Raw genomic sequence first — 21070 nt, forward strand, 5'->3', positions numbered from 1 at the left:
TGACATCATTGAAAAATTGTTGGATCATACTCAAAGGAGAAACTCCCTTTTTAAGGTTCACATCAAAGATGCGATCATTACACATTAGATGACTTAATAAATAATCACTATTATAAAGAAACCCATCTATCACCTCTTTTTCATGGCTCATACCATAAAAATAAAAGATATCCCTAGCTTCTTACACTATGTGATCAAACTCATTCATAGGGACAAGGGTAGCTATCCTTTTAGCTCTAGGTTTTTTTATAATTGGCAACAAGTAAAAAAATCTTTGCAAAGTAGGATGAGTGCTAACAAATATTCTCTCAAGTTTAAGAGCAATTGTGGAAATAGCTTCCACATAGGTTTTAATTCTTTTAAGTATAGGAACATCATCACAAGTTAAATTTCCAATGCAATTAAAAAATTCTTGGATGGCTCTTTTTCCTATAAACTTCCCTTGTCCCATGAAAAAAAAATTAGCATCAAGATTACTGGAACTTCCAATGAGTTTACCATCATCTTTTTCTACCATACCAAAATCACTCATCATGAAAGTTTTCAACGCAAGCAAACAAAAGCAAACGGAAAGAAGGTGAATAAAAAGGCAAATATTTTTGTGTTTTTCGGAAAATATTTTAGAAGTGGGGGAGAGGAAAAGGAAAATGGAAAATAATGTAAATGCAAGGATGAGAGTTTATGATGGGTACTTGGTAGGCTTGATGTAGATCCTCCCTAGCAATGGCACTAGAAATTCTTCATGCTACTTCTTGAACTTGCGTTTGTTTTTCCCTGAAGAGGAAAGGTGATGCAACAAAGTAGAGATAAGTACTTCCCTAAGTTGAGAACGAAGGTGACAATCTAGTAGGACACGGGTACGCGTCGGTGCTATACAAACGGTTTTTAACCCCTTTCCACGATGGCGTTCGGAACCTTCGCCAAGTAAGTGACGGCGATAGGGAGGTCCTTCCCACATGACCCAGAAACCGTCGGGGATATGCCCTCCTGGCACACACGCTCGGCAAAATGAGGTCGTGTGCGACCGACGAGCGCTCAAATACGGAAATACGTATAGTATAGCTAAAAAATACAATTATACAAACGAGTACATCCTACACAGTCAGTGCCCGCTAAATGTTTCCATTCGTATGTACATCCCACACAATCGCTCCAAGGAAAATGTTTTTGTTCACACGCATCACACACAATTTTCCACATCAAATCGTTTCTAATAGCGTTTCCATTGCACACGATATTAGCAATTTTATCTTTTGTGTTATTGAATGCATCACACATGGTGTGTAGAAGAAACTGTGTGGCAAAGGTTGCCCATCACACACAGTTTTCATGTGGTAAACGTTCACGCAAGGTGGCCTAACGCAAACAGTTTTCAAGAGGATGTTGTGTGTGTAGTGGAGATTGACCGCACACGTAGTGGATCCTAGAAACATTTCTGATCTCCACGTCTATCGCAGACGTTTCGCTTTCGCAAACCGTTTGCAGTGTAATCCCTAATTTAAAAATCACATGTTTTGAATTTGAAAGTAGGCAATCATTTATTTCATATCCAACCACGTTTATTACAAATATAGGTTCAACTTTGAATGCATAATTCGATGCACAGGTACATATACTGAAGAACTACAGAAGCACCAAGTAAAGAGTGATGAACCACAGTTGTACTAAAGACTATAAATAGAGAGGCGAAAGACATTCTGGTTGCTGGATAAGGTGAAGAGGAATGCCCATATTGTGCCGTCCTCCATGCGTAATGCGCGCACGACTCTAGGCCAACCCCTTGTGATGGCTACCCGTCCATCCTTCACTGCCTTCATTATGACTTCTCGATGCTCATTGTAGTCTGGATGAAATACTTTATCCGTCATTGCATCTCCACCAATCATGTACTTTGCGAGGGAATATTGACTGAACTGCTTCGGGAACCACTGCGAACGAAAAAGATTCATACATTGTTGTCTAACAACTCATTATGGGCAGTAAAAAGAGAAGGCTACAGAGTTTGTAGTTGCCATCCTACAGCTCACTATTGTGCTGGATAGAGCATAAACAAAAAATTTGCTTGCCACCATTCATATCTTTTTGCTAATAATCTTTATCAGTTTCCTCACTTGATGCTTGTTCATGAATATCTCATTGCCCCATACGCAAAAAGGGTCGATGCATGGATCCTTGCCAAGGGCATATGTACCTACAAGAAACAAGTCAATATTAGAAGCTAGCAAGTTCTAGGCGTGGATCTATATGCACTACATTATGGAACGATAGAGGGAGTACAAGCTGAGGGATGAAGCTAACCTTGGCAGAAAATGGTGGCCACTCCCGTTGTTGTCCTGCATAAGTAGTGGAAAGGCATGATAAGTACAACAAACTTAACATCAAACAAATATAGCAAAGGTAAACAACATCATCTCCAAATGATAGCTTGAATGTGTTGGTTTCAACATGCTGTTAAAGCAGATATAAAATGGAAGGCAATGTCATCGACAGCAGGCTTAACAGCCATCAAATATTGCAATTCAAACTGGTATTGTTGAAAAGAATAGAACGTAGGTAATGCTTAAACATCACACTGGATAATTGTGTAAAACTAAAATAAAGGGCATGTGTTAACTACACCAGGAATAAATGCAACCAAATATAGCCGTTCAAACTGGTATTGATGTAGTCGAGCGGCACAGTTCTGACTTGAACATAATGAACAACACATTGTGAATGACTAAAATAAACAAGTCATAAATGACCAGTATAATGATATGTCCATTTTGCATCATGCTTCTATATCGATATTTATTGCATTATGGGTTGTTATTACACATTATGTCACAATACTTATGCCTTTTCTCTCTTATGTTACAAGGTTTACATGAAGAGGGAGAACGCCGGCAGCTGGAATTCTGAGCTGGAAAATGAGCAAATATTAGAGACCTATTCTGCACAACTCCAAAAGTCATGAAACTCCACGAAAGTTAGTTTTGGAATTTATTAAAAATATTGGGCGAAGAAAGCACCAGAGGGGAGCCAGCCACCGGCCACGAGGATGGGGGCGCGCCGTACCCCCTAGGCGCGCCCCAGCCTCGTGGGCCACCTGGTAGGCCCCCCGATGCCCATCTTCTGGTATAAGGTGTCTTTCACCCTGGAAAAAATAAGGAGGAAGCTTTCGGGAGAAGCACCGCCGTCACGAGGCGGAACCAATCTAGGGCTCCGGTGGAGTTGTTATGTCGGGGAAACATCCCTCCGGGAGGGGGAAATCGTCACCATCGTCGTCACCATCGATCCTCTCATTAGGAGGGGGTCAATCTCCGTCAACATCTTCACCAGAACCCTCTCAAACCCTAGTTCATCTCTTGTATCCGATCTTTGTCTAAAAACCTCAGATTGGTACCTGTGGGTTGCTAGTAGTGTTGATTACTCCTTGTAGTTGATGCTAGTTTGTTTATTCGGTGGAAGATTATATGTTCAGATCCTTTATGCATATTAATACCCCTCTGATTATCAACATGAATATGATTTGTGAGTAGTTACATTTGTTCCTGAGGACATGGGAGAAGTCTTGCTATAAGTAGTCATGTGAATTTGGTATGCGTTCGATATTTTGATGAGATGTATGTTGTCTTTCCTCTAATGGTGTTATGTGAACGTCAACTACATGACACTTCACCATTGTTTGGGCCTAGGGGAGGCATTGGGAAGTAATAAGTAGATGATGGGTTGCTAGAGTGACAGAAGCTTAAACCCTAGTTTATGCGTTGCTTCATAAGGGGCTGATTTGGATCCATATGTTTCATGCTATGGTTAGGTTTACCTTAATTCTTCTTTCGTAGTTGTGGATGCTTGCGAGAGGGGTTAATCATAAGTGGGATACTTTTCCAAGGAAGGGAAGTACCCAAGCACCGATCCACCCACATATCAAATTATCAAAGTAACGAACGCGAATCATATGAGGATGATGAAAACTAGCTGGACGATAATTCCCATGTGTCCTCGGGAGCGCTTTCCGTTATATAAGAGTTTGTCCAGGCTTGTCCTTTGCTACAAAAAGGATTGGGCCACCTTCCTGAACTATGTTTACTTTTGTTACTTGTTACCCGCTATGAATTACCTTATCACAAAACTATCTATTACCGATAATGTCAGTGCTTGCAGAGAATACCTTACTGAAAACTGCTTGTCATTTCCTTCCGCTCCTCATTGGGTTCGACACTCTTACTTATCGGAAGGACTATGATAGATACCCTATACTTGTGGGAAATCAAGACTCTTTTTTGGTGCCGTTGTCGGGGAGTGAAGCGCCTTTGGTAAGTGGAATTTGGTAAGGAAAAATTTATATAGTGTGCTGAAATTTACTGTCACTTGTTACTATGGAAAAAAATCCTTTGAGGGGCTTGTTCGGGGTATTTCCACCCCGACCAGTAGAGAAAAGAGTTGCTCCTTAACCTACTAAACCTTCTGAAAATGTTTAATTTGAATTTCCTTCAGGTATGATAGAGAAACTGCTGGCTAATCCTTTTACAGGAGATGGAACATTACATCCTGATATTCACCTAATCTATGTGGATGAAGTTTGTGTATTATTTAAGCTTGCAGGTATGCCCGAGGATGTTATCAAGAAGAAGGTCTTCCCTTTATCTTTGAAGGGAAATGCATTAACATGGTTTAGGCTATGTGATGATATTGGATCATGGAACTACAACCTATTGAAATTGGAATTTCATCATAAGTTTTATCCTATGCATCTGGTTCATCGTGATCGTAATTATACATATAATTTTTGGCCTCGCGAAGGAGAAAGTGTCGCTCAAGCTTGGGGGAGGCTTAAGTCAATATTATATTCATGCCCCAATCATGAGATCTCAAGAAAAATTATTATTCAGAATTTTTATGCTTGGCTTTCTCTCAATAATCGCTCCATGCTCGATACTTCTTGTACTGGTTCTTTTATGATGAAGACTATTGAATTCAGATGGGATTTATTGGAATGAATTAAACACAACTCTGAAGATTTGGAACTCGATGAAGGTAAGGAGTCTGGTATAACACCTAAGTTTGATTGAGTTAAATCTTTCATGGATACTAATGCTTTTCGTGAATATAGCAATAAATATGCACTTGACTCTGAGATAGTAGCTTCTTTCTGTGAATCATTTGCTACTCATGTTGATCTCCCTAAGGATAAGTGGTTTATATATCATCCTCACATATCTACTATTAAAGGAGAATCGAACGTCGTGATGGTTCGACCTCAATACCGCACCAAAAAAATCGCTCGTACGATCCCACCTCCCCATAAAGAAAATACGAGCCGGTTAGAACCCACGAACCAATGCACGACTTCACTCTCCACACAACTGTTCGCTCCTCCCCATCCTGAGCTCTTTCCCTCCACCGGCACACGCTTGACGCCGCCGCCACCCCACCTCCACCTCCGATTCTCCCTCACCCCATCCCGCCCTCTCCTCTCCCTACACCCACCGCTTCTCCTCCGTGACATGTGGCCCAGCCACCTCTCGCCACCTCCCGTGCGCACCGCGCAATGCAAGTCCGCGGGGCCGGAGGGGTTCAAGGAGGAGCTGTGTAGGCCACTGGAGCTTCTCCTCGGGGATCTCTGGTGGTGGGCGAAGGACCACCCGGATCTCCCCGCGCTGGTGGAGGTGGTAATGGACCTCGGCCACACCCGCTCGCCCTCTTCCCTTCAGGAGACTTCCTCCTCTCCCACCACGTCCCTCATAATCCCTTGGCACCGACACGATCGCATATTGGGTCGTTGTTCTCTGCAAACATGAGCAGTTCTCGGTGCACCCAAGCGGCGCTGCCGATCGTAGCCTTCAACGCCTCCGGTGGATGTTGCCGCGCTCAGCTCAGGGGAGAGCGGTTGCATCCCACCGCCACATCGGCTCCGGGCGAAAGCCACGCTGCCGGGTCCCCCCACGCACCACCTCCTGCAGGTCTTCGTTCGTTAGGGGCCTTCCTGCTTCCGCTGGTCCACTTGTTGCACGGACGCATCGGCTCAGGTTAGCACCTACATTGTGTCAGGCTTGAATAAGGGTCTGCAAGATCCTCGGGGTGGAGGTTTTCGTTTCGAATTTCAAAGCGCGGTCCGGTAAGGATTCTGATGTCTATCATCTTCAATCTATTGGAGATAACACTTATTATGCCCAAAATTTTACTGTAAAACTGATGATTAACTCCAGCTGGTTATACCAGCAAACTAACGCCATACAAACGCCAGCTCCCTTTATTGCAGTCTGCACCTCTCCAAGAATGAAATTAACTTTTGTGTTCTTAAATCCTTCTGTAAATTATTTGCATAAAACATTGTAATTTACCATTTGGATGAAAAAAGGGGACACAAATAGTGAAATGTCCCTTTTAGACGAGCCCATTATTAGCCCTACAACTTGTGTACCTTGAGTGAATCAGGATTCATGAGGTTTACCATTAGAGTTTTTATCTATATAGCAAAGAGCTCTATATCCCACATACATTGTGCATTCACACCACTGCATCCCGGATCTACTTATTCTTCTTTTCTCCTACAATCCTATTTAGAGCATTTACCTTTTAGGTTTAATACAAGGCATTTGTGTGGTCCAGGATTGTATCACAGGAGAACTATACATAGTAGTCTGTCAAGAAAATCTCATAGTTTTTGTTTTGTAAGAGTTTGTGAGCCATTTTAGCTATTTAGAGCTATCACATCTCTGTCAATTAATTTTTTTCTGCTCGGATGTGAAATTGCACATATTTAAAAATGTATCCAACATGAGACACTGGATATTGAGACCACCATGTGTTGTTACTTATTCTTTATGAACATGTACTAAATTTCTATTTTTTTACAGATATGGGTTGCATATGTTCAGTGGAAGGGATATGTGTGCCAATTTGTATATTTTTTAATTTCTTTTATCTTTAACTTTGGAACATACATGGTCACTCGAATAGATATTAAGGAAGATATAGCAGAGAAGGAGCTGGCATCTTCGTGCCCTTCCAACTGGAGGTTAGTTCTTTACAATTTTCTTCATTATCCCTCAATCGTTCAAGTTCTCAGTCATTGTAGCGTACTTGCTGGCTTCTAGCTGCAATTTCATGGTGGTAGACACTGAATGTAGATTTTAAATTGTACGGACTGATTTAGAGTATGTTGACCTCTCGTGTTCTGAAGCCTTTTGATGTATGCTTCCATTTTGAAAGAATTGAAGCAATTGTTCCATGGAGTGAAATTACACTTTCATCCTCAAACAACAGGTGTCTCATTAAGTTTCTTATTCACCAATTGAAACATGTGTCAGTAATAGCACAACTAAAGTTGTTGAACACATTATTATAAAATGATAGGCTGGATTATGGCTTGTATGCATTCTACAAGGATTATTTCCCATGGAATTAAAATTAGTTATCTATTTTTAAGGATACTATTTATGAAATTTTATCTGGCCAACTCTTTTTGTTAGGAAATGGAAGCGAGACTGTTGTATTTTCCCCTTGTAAACCAGCGATATGGGAGGACACCATTATTACAAATTTGAAGTCTGACTGCGTGTTATTGGCAAGATACCTACGTGGATGATATCGACAAGCTCGATGGCCACAATGAACCAGATGTTGTCAACTACATGGAGGACATCTATAAGTACTACAAGGCAGCACTGGTAACTACAATCTTCCTCTTCAGCATGTCTGTTGAAGCGACACACAACTGTACTTTCAGTCTTAAGATGAAATACGAACACATAGCCAACATCACTTAATTACTGTGCAATGGAACTTATGCTGACACAAGACAATATTTCTGTGATACCTCACTAATCTAAACTAAAGACTAACTAATTCGGAAATGAAGTAGACATGTTTCAAGTCCTTTTCAAGTCAAAGTGTTTAGTTTAGGTTGATGTACAGTGAACAAGAGTAGCATTGAGTAGCACACTTTTGCTTTCTAAAACCAGGGATACACATGCTCAGATTCTCATGCAACCATCCAGTACCATTTATATGTTCTTGGCTCTTCCTGTAGACTTTAATACTTCGCAGTGGATGTGTTTAGTATCTTGGTTTCTTTTTCTCCTTTTCGCTGAATCTACCCAATTATCCTATGGCTAGAATTGTTTTTAGAACTTAATCTCCTAATTTTTTTTCCATGTGTTGCAATATATCCAAGGTTTTCTCATGAAACCATTTGATTTGTTTCTTGCGCCTTCCATTTTTGTGTTTTCCTTAACCATCAGTTCATTTGATTCTGTATGACTGATCTCAATTGCCTGATAAACTTTTGAATTTCTGGAGTTATAAAGGGAATGTTATTTTTCTGTATAATGACTTTCTTTTACAATTGATTTTGTAAACACATATTTCTTACCGAAAGATATTCTTCATATGCCCACTAACTGAAACGAGCATAGTCGCTTTCTACATTTTTTATTCCATGAAGAATACATAGTGTATTTCTTTCTTTCCTGCTGTCTCGGAGGAAGAAGAAAATCTCTGAATTACGTATGTGTTTGAGCTATGAGGGACGCCTGTTATGTCATTTATTCTCTTACAGTACATCTTAGCAGCTTAGCTTCTTGAAGTTATATTTGTAAATAGTTTCATTTCGTGTAGGACATTCAAGAGTGAGTTGTTTTCTGTGGTCAGAAAAAGAAACAATTCCAGTGAGATACTTGTATAATTCATTTGATGGCTCTTCTTTTCCTCAGGCTATTCTTTTCCCCAGGTTCTTATTGATCTCTTCTTTGCATGAGCTTCTGAACACACATCTAATGCTTCTAAGAAGAAAATTCCATAATCTAGCAGTGACTTGCTTTCCGGTGTTTTGGTGGGAGAAAATTTTCAGAAGCCAAGTTGTTCTGGACATAGGTAAACCTGCTCATCTCATTTAACTTATATTCTTGTGAACTATCATAATATCCTCCTGATGCTTCATGTTATGTTTACACATGCCACTTTATGACAATGTGAAGATATACTATGCCAAGGAGCTAAAAAAGGCTCTGGTTTTATGAGTGCTCAGGCTCTGGTCTGACTTGTACAGCAAAGTTCAAGACTGGTCGTATCAGCTGAGCCAGAGCAAGAAACAAAGCAGTTCTTTTGTGGACTGAGGGAGCATTTGACATGTATCATGTATGTCAACACACACGTTTAGATGGAATGTACTTATGTTCTAGGGAAACATAGGGCAACATTATTTGTGCCTTATTTGATATCAAAGAAATCATTGGCATGTTTGTACGCTTCATTTATTATGTTTAAGCCATATTTACTGAACTTTTCTAGAGTCATTCCCATAGCACTGACAATGAATTCTAGAAGTTATGGACTTAATGTTATTCATAAGCTATTTTTTCAATTAACTTGATTCGGAACTTCAATTATGATACTGAGACTCCAAGCACAAATATAATTGAGACAATTAAGATTCATGCTTCTGTGTCCCGATATTTGTAATAAATAATAACGCTAGCTGCTCTTCTATAAATGGTTCAAATTTATGATACCCTCTTTTTCAAATTGGTTATATTATCGATTTCTCATACAACTAAAAACCTATTTTATTACTTGTGCGATGTTTTCACTGGCCCATTCACTATACAACTTCAAATCTATGTAAAGCATCACATGTGTTTCCAATATAATCTATTTATTACTTCTGTGATCTTTTCACGGGCCCATTCTCTATACATCTTCAAATCTATGTAAAGAATCACATGTGATTTCAATAGTAATCTACTCCCTCCGTCCCACAATATAGGACCTTTTCACAAATTATGTTAGTTTGCAAAATGTCTTATATTATGGGACAGAGGGAGCATTTATTAGTAGTGTGATGTTTTCATGGGTTGAACCACATTAAGCCATCGAATGTTTGCCCCGTCTTCGCTACAAGGTAAAACAAGTGGTGAAGTTGTTGTCACTTAGGAATGAAAATCATGTGCAATCAAGTTGGACACATATTTCTGATTTAGAACAATTGTCTAATGTGTGTTTATATGTATTTTTATCATCCCGTTGCAACGCACGGGCATTCAACTAGTTGAAGTAAAGGTAATTGAACCTATTAAAGTTGAAGAAAAGACTATCACTTATAATGTTGATCCTATTGTTCCTACCGCTTATATTGAGAAACCACCTTTCCCTGTTAGAATAAAGGATCATGCTAAAGCTTCAACTGTGGTTCGTAAGAGTAATGCTAGAACACTTAAACCCCTTGAGAAAATTACAGTTGAACCTAGTGTTGCTATGGTTAAAGATCTCTTGGTCGATAATATTGATAGGCATGTTATTTACTTTTGTGATGAAGTTGCTAGAATTGCTAGACCCGATACTAAAGATAAACATAGACTTGTTGTAGGCATGCATGTTGTTTCTGTTAAAATAGGAGATCATTGCTATCATGGCTTATGTGACATGGGTACTAGTGCGAGTATAATACATCATTCTTTATACGAAGAAATTATGCATGATATTGAACCTGCTGAGATAGAAGATATTGATGTTACTATTAAGCTTGCCAATAGAGATACTATTTCACCAGTCGGGATTGTTAGAGATGTTGAAGTCTTGTGCGGGAAAGTTAAATATCCTACTGATTTTCTTGTTCTTGGTTCCCCACAAGATGACTTTTGTCCCATTATATTTGGTAGACCCTTCTTGAATACTGTTAGTGCTAAGATAGACTACAAAGAGGATATTGTTACTGTTGGTTTAGGGGATATGTCTCATAATTTTAATTTTGCTAAATTTCGTAGACAACCCCATGATAAATAATTGCCTAGTAAACGTGAAATTATTGGTCTTGCTTCTATTGCCGTGCCTCCTAATGATCCATTAGAACAATATTTGCTAGACCATGAAAATGATATGTTTATGAGTGAAAGAAGGGAAATAGATGAAGTATCCTTTAAACAGGGACCTATTTTGAAACACAACTTGCATGTTGAAATTCTAGGGGATCCTCCTCCACCCATGGGTGATCCTGTTTTCAAGCTTAAACCATTACCTGATACTCTTAAATACGCTTATCTTGATGAAAAGAACATATATCCTGTTATTATTATTGCTAGCCTTTCAGAGCAGGAAGAAGAGAGATTATTGAAAACTCTGAAGAAGCACCGTGCCGCTATTGGATATTCTCTTAATGATCTTAAGGGCATTAGTCCTACTCTATGCCAGCACAAAATAAAATTGTAGAAAGACGCTAAACTGGTTGATCACCAACGACGATTAAATCCTAAGATGAAAGAAGTGGTAAGAAATGAAATACTAAAGCTTCTAGAGGCAGGCATAATTTATCCTGTTGCTGATAGTCAGTGGGTAAGTCCTTTCCATTGTGTCCCTAAGAAGGGAGGTATTACTGTTGTTCCTAATGATAAAGATGAATTGATCCCACAAAGAATTGTTACAGGTTATAGAATGGTAATTGATTTCCGCAAATTAAATAAAGCTACTAGAAGGGGGGAAACATTTTTTCGCAAAATACGGTGGACGATCCAGTGGGTCCCTGCTGTCAGGTGGAGGAATCATTATTTTCCGCGTAATAAGGAGGCACTTCCTAGATGCGGCCGTGGACCCAGCTGTCAGCCTCTCCACGTACAGTCCATGTCCGATGGAAGTCGTTCCTTAACCACATTGACCACGCCACGCCGAGAGCACCAGGGCGGTCGACGACAGCGAGGCCTATGAAGGGGACGACACGGATCTGGGGAAGACGCGACAGTGGATGCCCACGCGTAGAGGAGTATGAGGGTTCACTGGTTCGCTACGGTGGGAGGCTGCTGTCGCCGCAGAATAACAGGGGGTGTGGGTGAGTAGAGGGATGGCATGGCCAGCGGTGGGAGTAGTAGGGGGCGGTGAGGCCTCCGCGGCATCGCAGTTGGCCACGGGAGGTAGGAGCATGAGGCACGACCGACGCTGCTTTGGGCGGCTGGAGCAAGAAGACCAGAGGTTGAAGAAGCACTATGGCCGTTGGATGGACATCGTACGGTCACTGGAGCTAGAATCGTTCATATTGACTAAGTTGACAAAGCCCTCTGTCCCCGTCAACTTAGTTGGCCCACAAGTCAGCCTCCCACTATTGTGGGTCCCAGCTAGCAGGGGGTATTCATTTTTTTGTGCGTAATAAGGAGTCACTTCCTTGCGTGCGAAGATATAGTGGTGGGTCTGACCTGTCAGCGGTGGGAACGTTTTTTTTGCGGAATACAGAGGCCCTTCCGGTGGGTCCCAACTGTCACATGGAGGAATCATTATTTTGCGTGTAATATGGAGGCATTTCCTTGCGTGCGGCCATGGACCCAGCTGTCAGCCGCTCCACGCACAGTCTACTTGCGATGGTGTCGTTCATTGACCATGTTGACCACTCCGCGCCGAGTGGATCCAAGGTGGTGGACGATGGCGAGGTCCCGGATAGCAACGAGCCAGAGATGGGAAGACGCGGGAGTAGAGTCGCAGACGGAGAGGTGTATGAGGGTTAACTGGTTCTGGTGTGGTGTGGTTCGGCAGTTGGTGGAGAAGAACAGGAGGTGTGGAGGGGTGGAGGGATGGCCTGTCCAACGGTGGAGTAGTACTTCACAGCAAAGCGTGCTAAGCAGAGCTGCTAGTAGCAAGAGGCGGAAGCAGGTGGTCCCGGCGGTGCTGGAGGAAGAAGACGAGAGATTGAAGATGGATGCCGGTCGTTGGATGTAAATCCAATGGCTAACGATGTCAGAATCATTTGTTGACTAAGTTGACAATGACTTGCATTGGCTTCAAGCTATTGGCCCACATTTCAGCCTCCAAAAATGTGGCACGTATTCAACCCATTTTTTCAGAATTTACAGTTTTTTGCGGGGTAGAATTTACAGTCAATTTGATCTTTTTTTTGAATTACAGTCCATTAGTTGGGCTGGGTGAACAAATAATGTAGTGTCCATGCGTCCCATTCATGTTTTTCCTAAAAAATTACAGGCCATTTGCCCTTTCTCGAAATACATGATTTTGCTGGGCTGATTCTAATTATAATGTTGGGGTGGGCACAGCAATGTTATCAAAAAATAAACAGGGGCTGAGCATTTTGTTATATATATATATATATACTTAAATAATAAGTGATTTCTTATTACATTGGTCCTTAAATCTTACCAAGCTTTTGTACACAATCACCAGGGTTTTTGTTGCCAAAAAAAATCCAGGATTTTATTGTTAAGAAATTATCTTTATAAGTTAATAAGATGTGGGATATTGTTTTCTTGCATATGTAAGTATCTGTTAAATATATGATGACAATAAAAGTAATATATAATAACATATAAAATAATTTAAATGTATATAATATAGTTAGAAGGGGAACATAAGTTGGACCAGGCATTCCTATTCTTATATAGAAAAATAAAACAGACCGCTACGGTTTCTTCAAAAATATATATAAATTGGGCTGCCAATGTTTCAGGAAAAATAAAACCTCAGATGGGAGGTCCATAGGCCGGATCCGAGGTCGTGGGTTGCGCATGTTAAAAAAGAAAGCCTAGACAGGGTAGCCCAAAACCCAGCTGATACTTGCTGCCCTAGTGATAATAAATGATATCTGCCAGCTCCCCGGCTTCGTTGTGAATTTATCTCCTATAGTAACTATGATAGAGGCTGAGGTGTCCCGATGTTTCGATGAGATGGTGGCTATCGTTTTCTGTGGGAGTTGACCTTGACGATCCGACTACGAACGTGCGAGACGTCGCGCCTTAGCAATCACTAAACCAACTTCCGAGGGTTATTGACCACGCCGGAGCACGATCAACCTGACCACGAGGGTCTGTTTCCTGCGAGCAAACGAAGAACAAGCAAGAAACTGAGATTGCAATCTGGATATTGCGAATATAAGATGAAAGATTTATTGATCAAGGTGGGGTTCTGTGACGTCTTGGTCTGGTCGTTGGACACAAACGAAGTACGCGAAGTTGCAGCTATGGCGAACTTTTAATCTAAACAAAACCCAAAGTCTAAACGACGCCCTAAGGGCTGTATATATGGAGGAAGAGGGGGGAATTTCGTGGCCCTTGAGGGTGGGGTCCGAAACCAACCCTAACTCTTGTTTCCCCACACATACGGACTCTAAAAATAGCCTATACTTAAGTATTTCGAAATTACATGGGCCTGGCCCATTAATAAGGTGACGCAGCACCTAGAATAGCCTATGGACGAATATTATGATGTGGCATCTTGTATATTTCGTCCAAGGCTTCATGCACCCCTTATGGCGGCTTCAAAGTCCTGAAATCATCACTTGTAACTCCGTTCTTGATCCCCTTGTGCATGCCATCAACTCCATGCGTGTTCTCACTCCAATGTTCATCCTTCTCCATGCTAGGCCCTTCATTTGTAAGCAAAACAAATGTATCCAATTTAGGCAGCATCGTAATCTCATGAACATTAGAATCATTACCAAGAAACGAAAGTACCTGGTAATTTAATTGGCGTGCGCGAGCTCTAGTAATTGGTCCAGTATATGTAACAGTAGGGGCTGTGGGTGTAACAATGGTATTGATGTCCTCATCATCCTCCCCTTCTTGAAATGAAGTCATCCTCGACGGAAGCGGATCTTCCTCACCCAAATAAGGCTTCAAATCTGCAATGTTAAAAGTGGGACTAACCCCAAAATCTACAGGTAGCTCAAGTTTATATGCATTATCATTTATTTTCTCTAACACCTTAAAAGGACCATCAGCACGTGGCATTAGCTTTGATTTGCGCAGATTAGGGAATCTATCTTTACGCAAATGTAACCAAACAAGATCTCCAGGCGCAAACACAACATGTTTTCTACCCTTATCTCCAGCAAGTTTGTATTTAGCATTCATACGCTCAATGTTTTCCTTAGTTAACTCATGCATTTTTAAAATCAATTCAGAATGTTCTTTAGCATCAAAATTAACCTTCTCTGAAGATGGAAGAGGCAACAAATCAATAGGTGCACGAGGTAGGAAACCATACACAATTTCAAAAGGGCACATCTTAGTAGTAGAATGCAATGAGCGATTATAAGCAAATTCAATATGAGGCAAGCATTCTTCCCACATTTTCTTGTTATTCTTCAAAACAGCCCTAAGCATAGTAGACAATGTTCTATTGACTACTTCAGTTTGTCCATCAGTTTGGGGGTGACAAGTAGTACTAAAAAGCAGCTTAGTCCCCAACTTAGCCCATAAACATCTCCAAATGTGGCTAAGAAATTTAGTATCACGATCTGAAACAATAGTATTTGGCACACCATGTAAGCGAATAATTTCACGAAAAAACAAATCAGCAACATTAACAGCATCATCGCTTTTATGACATGGTATAAAGTGTGCCATTTTCGAGAACCTATCCACGACAAAAAATATGCTATCCCTCCCCTTCTTTGTTCGAGGTAAACCTAAAACAAAGTCCATAGATATATCCTCCCAAGGAACACTAGGTACAGGCAAAGGCATATATAAACCATGAGGATTGAGTCGTGACTTAGCTCTTTGACATGTAGTGCAGCGAGCAACAAAACGCTCAACATCCCGTCTCATCTTTGGCCAAATGAAATGTGTAGCAAGTATATCCTCCGTCTTCTTGACGCCAAAGTGTCCCATTAATCCTCCTCCATGCGCCTCCTGCAACAACAAAAGACGAACGGAGCTAGCTGGAATGCATAGCTTGTTAGCACGAAACACAAATCCATCGTTAAGAACGAACTTGTTCCAAGTTCTCCCTTCCTTACAATTCTGCAATACATCTTTAAATTCAGCATCATGATCATATTGATCTTTGATGGTCTCCAAACCAAATATTTTAAAGTCAAGTTGTGAAAGCATAGTATAACAACGAGACAAGGCATCAGCAATAACATTTTCTTTACCCTTCTTGTGTTTAATGACATAAGGGAAAGTCTCAATGAATTCAACCCATTTAGCATGTCTACGGTTCAGTTTTGCTTGACTTTTAATGTGTTTCAAAGATTCATGATCAGAATGTATAACAAATTCCTTGGGCCATAAATAATGTTGCCATGTTTCTAAGGTCCGAACAAGAGCATATAATTCTTTATCATAAGTAGAATAGTTCAGACTAGACCGACTCAATTTTTCAGAAAAGTATGCAACAGGTTTTCCATCTTGTAATAAAACACCTCCTAATCCAATTCCACTAGCATCACATTCAAGCTCAAAAGTCTTATTGAAATTAGGAAGTTGGAGTAAAGGAGCATGTGTCAACTTATCTTTCAATACCGTGAAGGCTTCTTCCTGTGCGGTACCCCAAACAAAAGGCACATCCTTCTTTGTAAGCTCGTTGAGAGGTGCAGCAATGGTGCTGAAATCTCTCACAAAACGCCTATAGAAACCAGCGAGGCCAACGAAACTCCTCACTTGTGTGACCGTTTTGGGCTGCGGCCAGCTCTCAATAGCTTCAATCTTGGCTTTATCAACTTCAATTCCCTGTGGAGTAACAACATAGCCAAGAAAAGATACTCGGTCGGTGCAAAAGGTGCACTTTCCAAGGTTTCCAAACAAACGTGCATCATGTAGAGCAATAAAAACAGCACGTAAATGTTCCAAATGTTCCTCCAAAGATTTGCTATAAATCAATATGTCATCAAAGTAAACTACCACAAATCGTCCAATGAAAGCACGTAAAACTTCGTTCATTAACCTCATGAAAGTACTAGGTGCATTAGTTAACCCAAAAGGCATGACTAACCACTCATATAATCCAAACTTAGTTTTAAATGCTGTTTTCCATTCATCTCCCAATTTCATACGAATTTGATGGTATCCACTACGCAAATCAACTTTGGAGAATATTGTAGAGCCACTCAATTCATCAAGCATATCATCTAACCTAGGAATAGGATGACGATAACGAATAGTAATATTATTAATGACTCTACAATCAACGCACATACGCGACGTACCATCCTTTTTCGGCACTAAAATGATAGGAACAACACAAGGACTAAGGGATTCGCGTATATAAGCTTTGTCGAGCAGTTCTTGTACTTGACGCATAATCTCCTTCGTCTCCTCTGGATTGGTACGGTATGGTGCACGGTTGGGTAGCGAAGCACCGGGAATTAAGTCAATTTGATGCTCAATCCCTCGAATAGGTGGTAATCCTGGTGGCACGTCTTGTGGAAAGACGTCAGCGAACTCCTGCAAAATGTTAGTGACAGCAGGGGGCAAAGAGGAAGGCATGTCCTCGAATGAAAATAATGCCTCTTTGCACACAAAAGCATAGCAAATAGATTTGCTAAAATCTAGCTCATCAATATCAGATTTGGTGGCAAGTAAACATGCACTTTTCAATTTAATTTCAGAAACAACAGTAGATGGTTTATTATTAGGCTTCATTTGGTGCTCAAATTCTTCTGCCACAATCTGATTTTCACTCTTATTTGTCTCCTGTTTTGCTTTATTAGCTCTATTAATATCATCCTTCAAAATGGAATCAGGAGTCATAGGAAGCAAAGTAATATTTTTATCGTTATGAACAAGAGTATACTGATTGTTTCTACCATGGTGTACAGAATTTTTATCAAATTGACATGGTCTACCAAGTAATAAGGAACATGCTTGCATAGGTACCACATCACAATCAACATAATCAGCATATGTAGAGATACTAAAATGCACACGAACAGTACGTGTTACCTTAATCTTGCCGCTGTTGTTGAACCATTGGATGTAGTAAGGATGTGGATGTGGTCTTGTGGTGAGAGATAGCTTCTCCACCATCTCCATGCTAGCCAAGTTATTGCAGCTCCCTCCATCTATGATCACGCGGACAGAACGTTCCTTCACAACTCCCTTTGTATGGAACAAATTATGCCTCTGATTTTGCTCAGCTTGTGTAACCTGCACACTCAAAACACGTTGAGCAACTAAACATTCATACCTGTCAGCATCTTCAGGAGCCATGTATTGCGTCTCATGATCAGAATCGTCTCCACCGTTTTCGTCACGTGTAATAAGAGCCAAAGTCTCCTCATCATAGTCACTAGCGAACTCATACCCACCATCCTCAGTAACAATCATCACATGCTTAGATGGGCATTCTCTCGCATAATGACCTCCACCCTTGCAACGTCGACAAATAATATCATGTGTTTGCCCTGTTGATGCCATGGATGAAGAAGAGCTCTTTGCAGGCCCAGAAGGTGTGCTCTTGGCAGATAGTGGTGATTGTGCCTGCTTTATTGTATCACGGTTGGAGGTGGCAGCCGACGGAGGCGCCGGTGTAGCAGAACGTGTGGAAGTAGATGATGCACGTGGTGTCCATGATGAAGGTCGACCTGCAGAAAAGTTAGTCCGCGCCAATGCCTGTCGATCCTGCACTTCACGTTCAGCTTTACAAGCAAGATGGAATAAACGAGTGATATTAGTATACTCCTTATACTCTAGAATCGTTTGAATCTCTCTATTTAATCCACCCATAAAATGTGCAAGCATAGCTTCATTCTCCTCAACAATACCACATCTAATCATGCCAGTTTGTAATTCCTGATAATATTCTTCTACAGAATTTTTTCCCTGTCTTAAGCGCTGCAATTTTTGAAGTAATTCACGTTGATAATATGGTGGAACCCTACGAGTACGCATAGCAGTTTTCAAAGCAGCCCAAGTAGCCGGAATAGGATATAATCTACAATGCTCAGACCACCAAACACATGCAAAACTAGTAAAAGCACAAATAGCAGCAGGAACACGTCTCTCCTCGGGATATTGTAAACATGTAAATCGTTGTTCAGTTTCTAACTCCCAAGTAAGATATATATCAGGAACATATCTACCCTCAAATGGTGGAATATTCAATTTTAGCTTAGGGAGATGGTCATGATCTCGTACCTGAGGTTGAGCCCTACCATTGCCATTATTTGCATGTGGATGATCTGGTGGTTGTTGTGCTGTTTGTGGCACGTAGTTCTGATTTTGATCAACCTCATCCTCATAATCTCCCACATAAGCATCCTCCTCCACATCAGCAGTAGGAGCCACAGAAGTATCAACAGCAGCACCAGCAGTTTGGCCCGACTGAAGAGGGACACGGCTCGCTCGGCGGAGGGCTGTTTCCTGACGTGGAGGTAGTCGGTGTTGTTGTTGTTGTTGTTGCAGAGGTGCGGCAGGAGCAGCCGGTGGTGGTGGTGGAAAACGCGACAGCAATTCAGCAAACTTGTTATCGAGCTTTGTTTCAAACGTCTTCTCCATGCCATCTATCTTCTCCATGGCCTCTTCAAATCTGTTTATCACATCTTGCACCTGTCCATTCATCATTTGCTGAAACGTATCATGAAGCTCCTTGTTCGTCAAGTTATCCCAGTCAGTCTCGTCGGCTTGTGATCCTGGCATGGTTAGCAGCAATAGAAACACACAAGAATATGATCCTACAGACTACTAACAAGTGGTGGTGGTAGCGGGTGTCACAAATCCGTCAAGCAAATCTCAAATTCTTACCAGTTCTTACCCAGCAGCAGGCGGTGATCGGCAACCGTTGTAGTCAAAAACTCTCAAAAGCTTGGATAGAGCGATTGTCAGGGAGAGTCAAACGCACGACGTAGATGTATGTGGAGCTGGGAAGGCTTATAGTATGGTAGCAAAAAGGGTCAGCAATAATCAATTCAGAGATGCAAAGTTGAATAAACGCTCAACGACGGTACTGTGCTGGTCCTAGGCTAGACCGTGCTAGAGACGCGAGCCTAGAACACTAACAAAATCACGGCGCTGCACGTAAATAAGGGAAAAGCACACTCTGGAACTTTTTTTTTCGCTCTCTTTTTTTTTGCGCTCCTTTTTTTTTGCGCTCCTCTTTTTTTTTGCGCTCCTCTTTTTTTTGCGAAAAATCACTATAATGGCGAGTGTCTCAAAACTCGTCCCTCGTCAAACTGATAGGATGGGCACGAAAAAAAAAATTCACTTTTTTTTTCGGAAATCAGGGGAGCGACGACGAAAAAGTGCAACAAAAAATCACTGATGGCACGTGGCTCAAAAGACTCAGAAAAGTCTAAAAATAGGATAGGGCAAAAAAAATTTGCCCGTGAAAATTTTGGCCTAAAAACTGCCCGGGGGTCTCCAGACTCTTTTTTTTTCCGAGACCTACGCAGGCAAGGAAACACGAATCGGAATTTAGATTGATCTCAAGAACAAACCTAATATGAGAAGAACTCGGACTGGTGGTGGATATATGGTTGTGGTATATGGCAGCGGTGGTGGTATATGGTAGCGGTGGTGGTATATGGATAGAGATTGATGGTGGTATATGGATACGGATTGGTGGTGGTATATGGATATGGATTCCGAGCGGTGGCGGATAAGCAAAAGTGGTAGATGGGCGATGATGATGGTGCGGCGGCGGCGTGACAACTTGTGACCAGAACTCGAAACTCTAAAAGACTAGACTCTAAGACCAGCAACTTGACACGACGATGCAACCGCAAATTCAACAAAGCAAAAACCCTAAAAAGATTATGCAAAGGCTCAGATTGGTTCGGATATGATGAACTAACCCTAATTTTTTTTCTGGCTTTTTCGTGGACTGTAGGTATGAAGAACAAACTCGATCTAATCTACGAAAAACTGTAAAATCTCACCGAGCAACCTAGAAATCTGATACCACTTGATAGAGGCTGAGGTGTCCCGATGTTTCGATGAGATGGTGGCTATCGTTTTCTGTGGGAGTTGACCTTGACGATCCGACTACGAACGTGCGAGACGTCGCGCCTTAGCAATCGCTAAACCAACTTCCGAGGGTTATTGACCACGCCGGAGCACGATCAACCTGACCACGAGGGTCTGTTTCCTGCGAGCAAACGAAGAACAAGCAAGAAACTGAGATTGCAATCTGGATATTGCGAATATAAGATGAAAGCTTTATTGATCAAGGTGGGGTTCTATGACGTCTTGGTCTTATCGTTGGACACAAACGAAGTACGCGAAGTTGCAGCTATGGCGAACTTTTAATCTAAACAAAACCCAAAGTCTAAACGACGCCCTAAGGGTTGTATATATGGAGGAAGAGGGGGGAATTTCGTGGCCCTTGAGGGTGGGGTCCGAAACCAACCCTAACTCTTGTTTCCCCACACATA

At 41.3% G+C, this 21070-nt stretch overlaps 1 long non-coding RNA gene across 1 annotated transcript; it reads left to right on the forward strand.

Annotated features, from left to right (window-relative positions):
• The first annotated feature begins 6897 nt into the window (after positions 1-6897).
• On the forward strand, positions 6898-8772 carry LOC125515939. Its single transcript, XR_007287181.1, has 3 exons — positions 6898-7003; positions 7458-7655; positions 8700-8772. It is a non-coding gene; the product is annotated as an uncharacterized LOC125515939 (long non-coding RNA).
• Positions 8773-21070: the final 12298 nt, after the last annotated feature.

The sequence above is a fragment of the Triticum urartu genome, chromosome 6, assembly GCF_003073215.2.
Source record: "Triticum urartu cultivar G1812 chromosome 6, Tu2.1, whole genome shotgun sequence".
In the NCBI taxonomy this organism is placed as follows: Eukaryota; Viridiplantae; Streptophyta; class Magnoliopsida; order Poales; family Poaceae; genus Triticum; species Triticum urartu.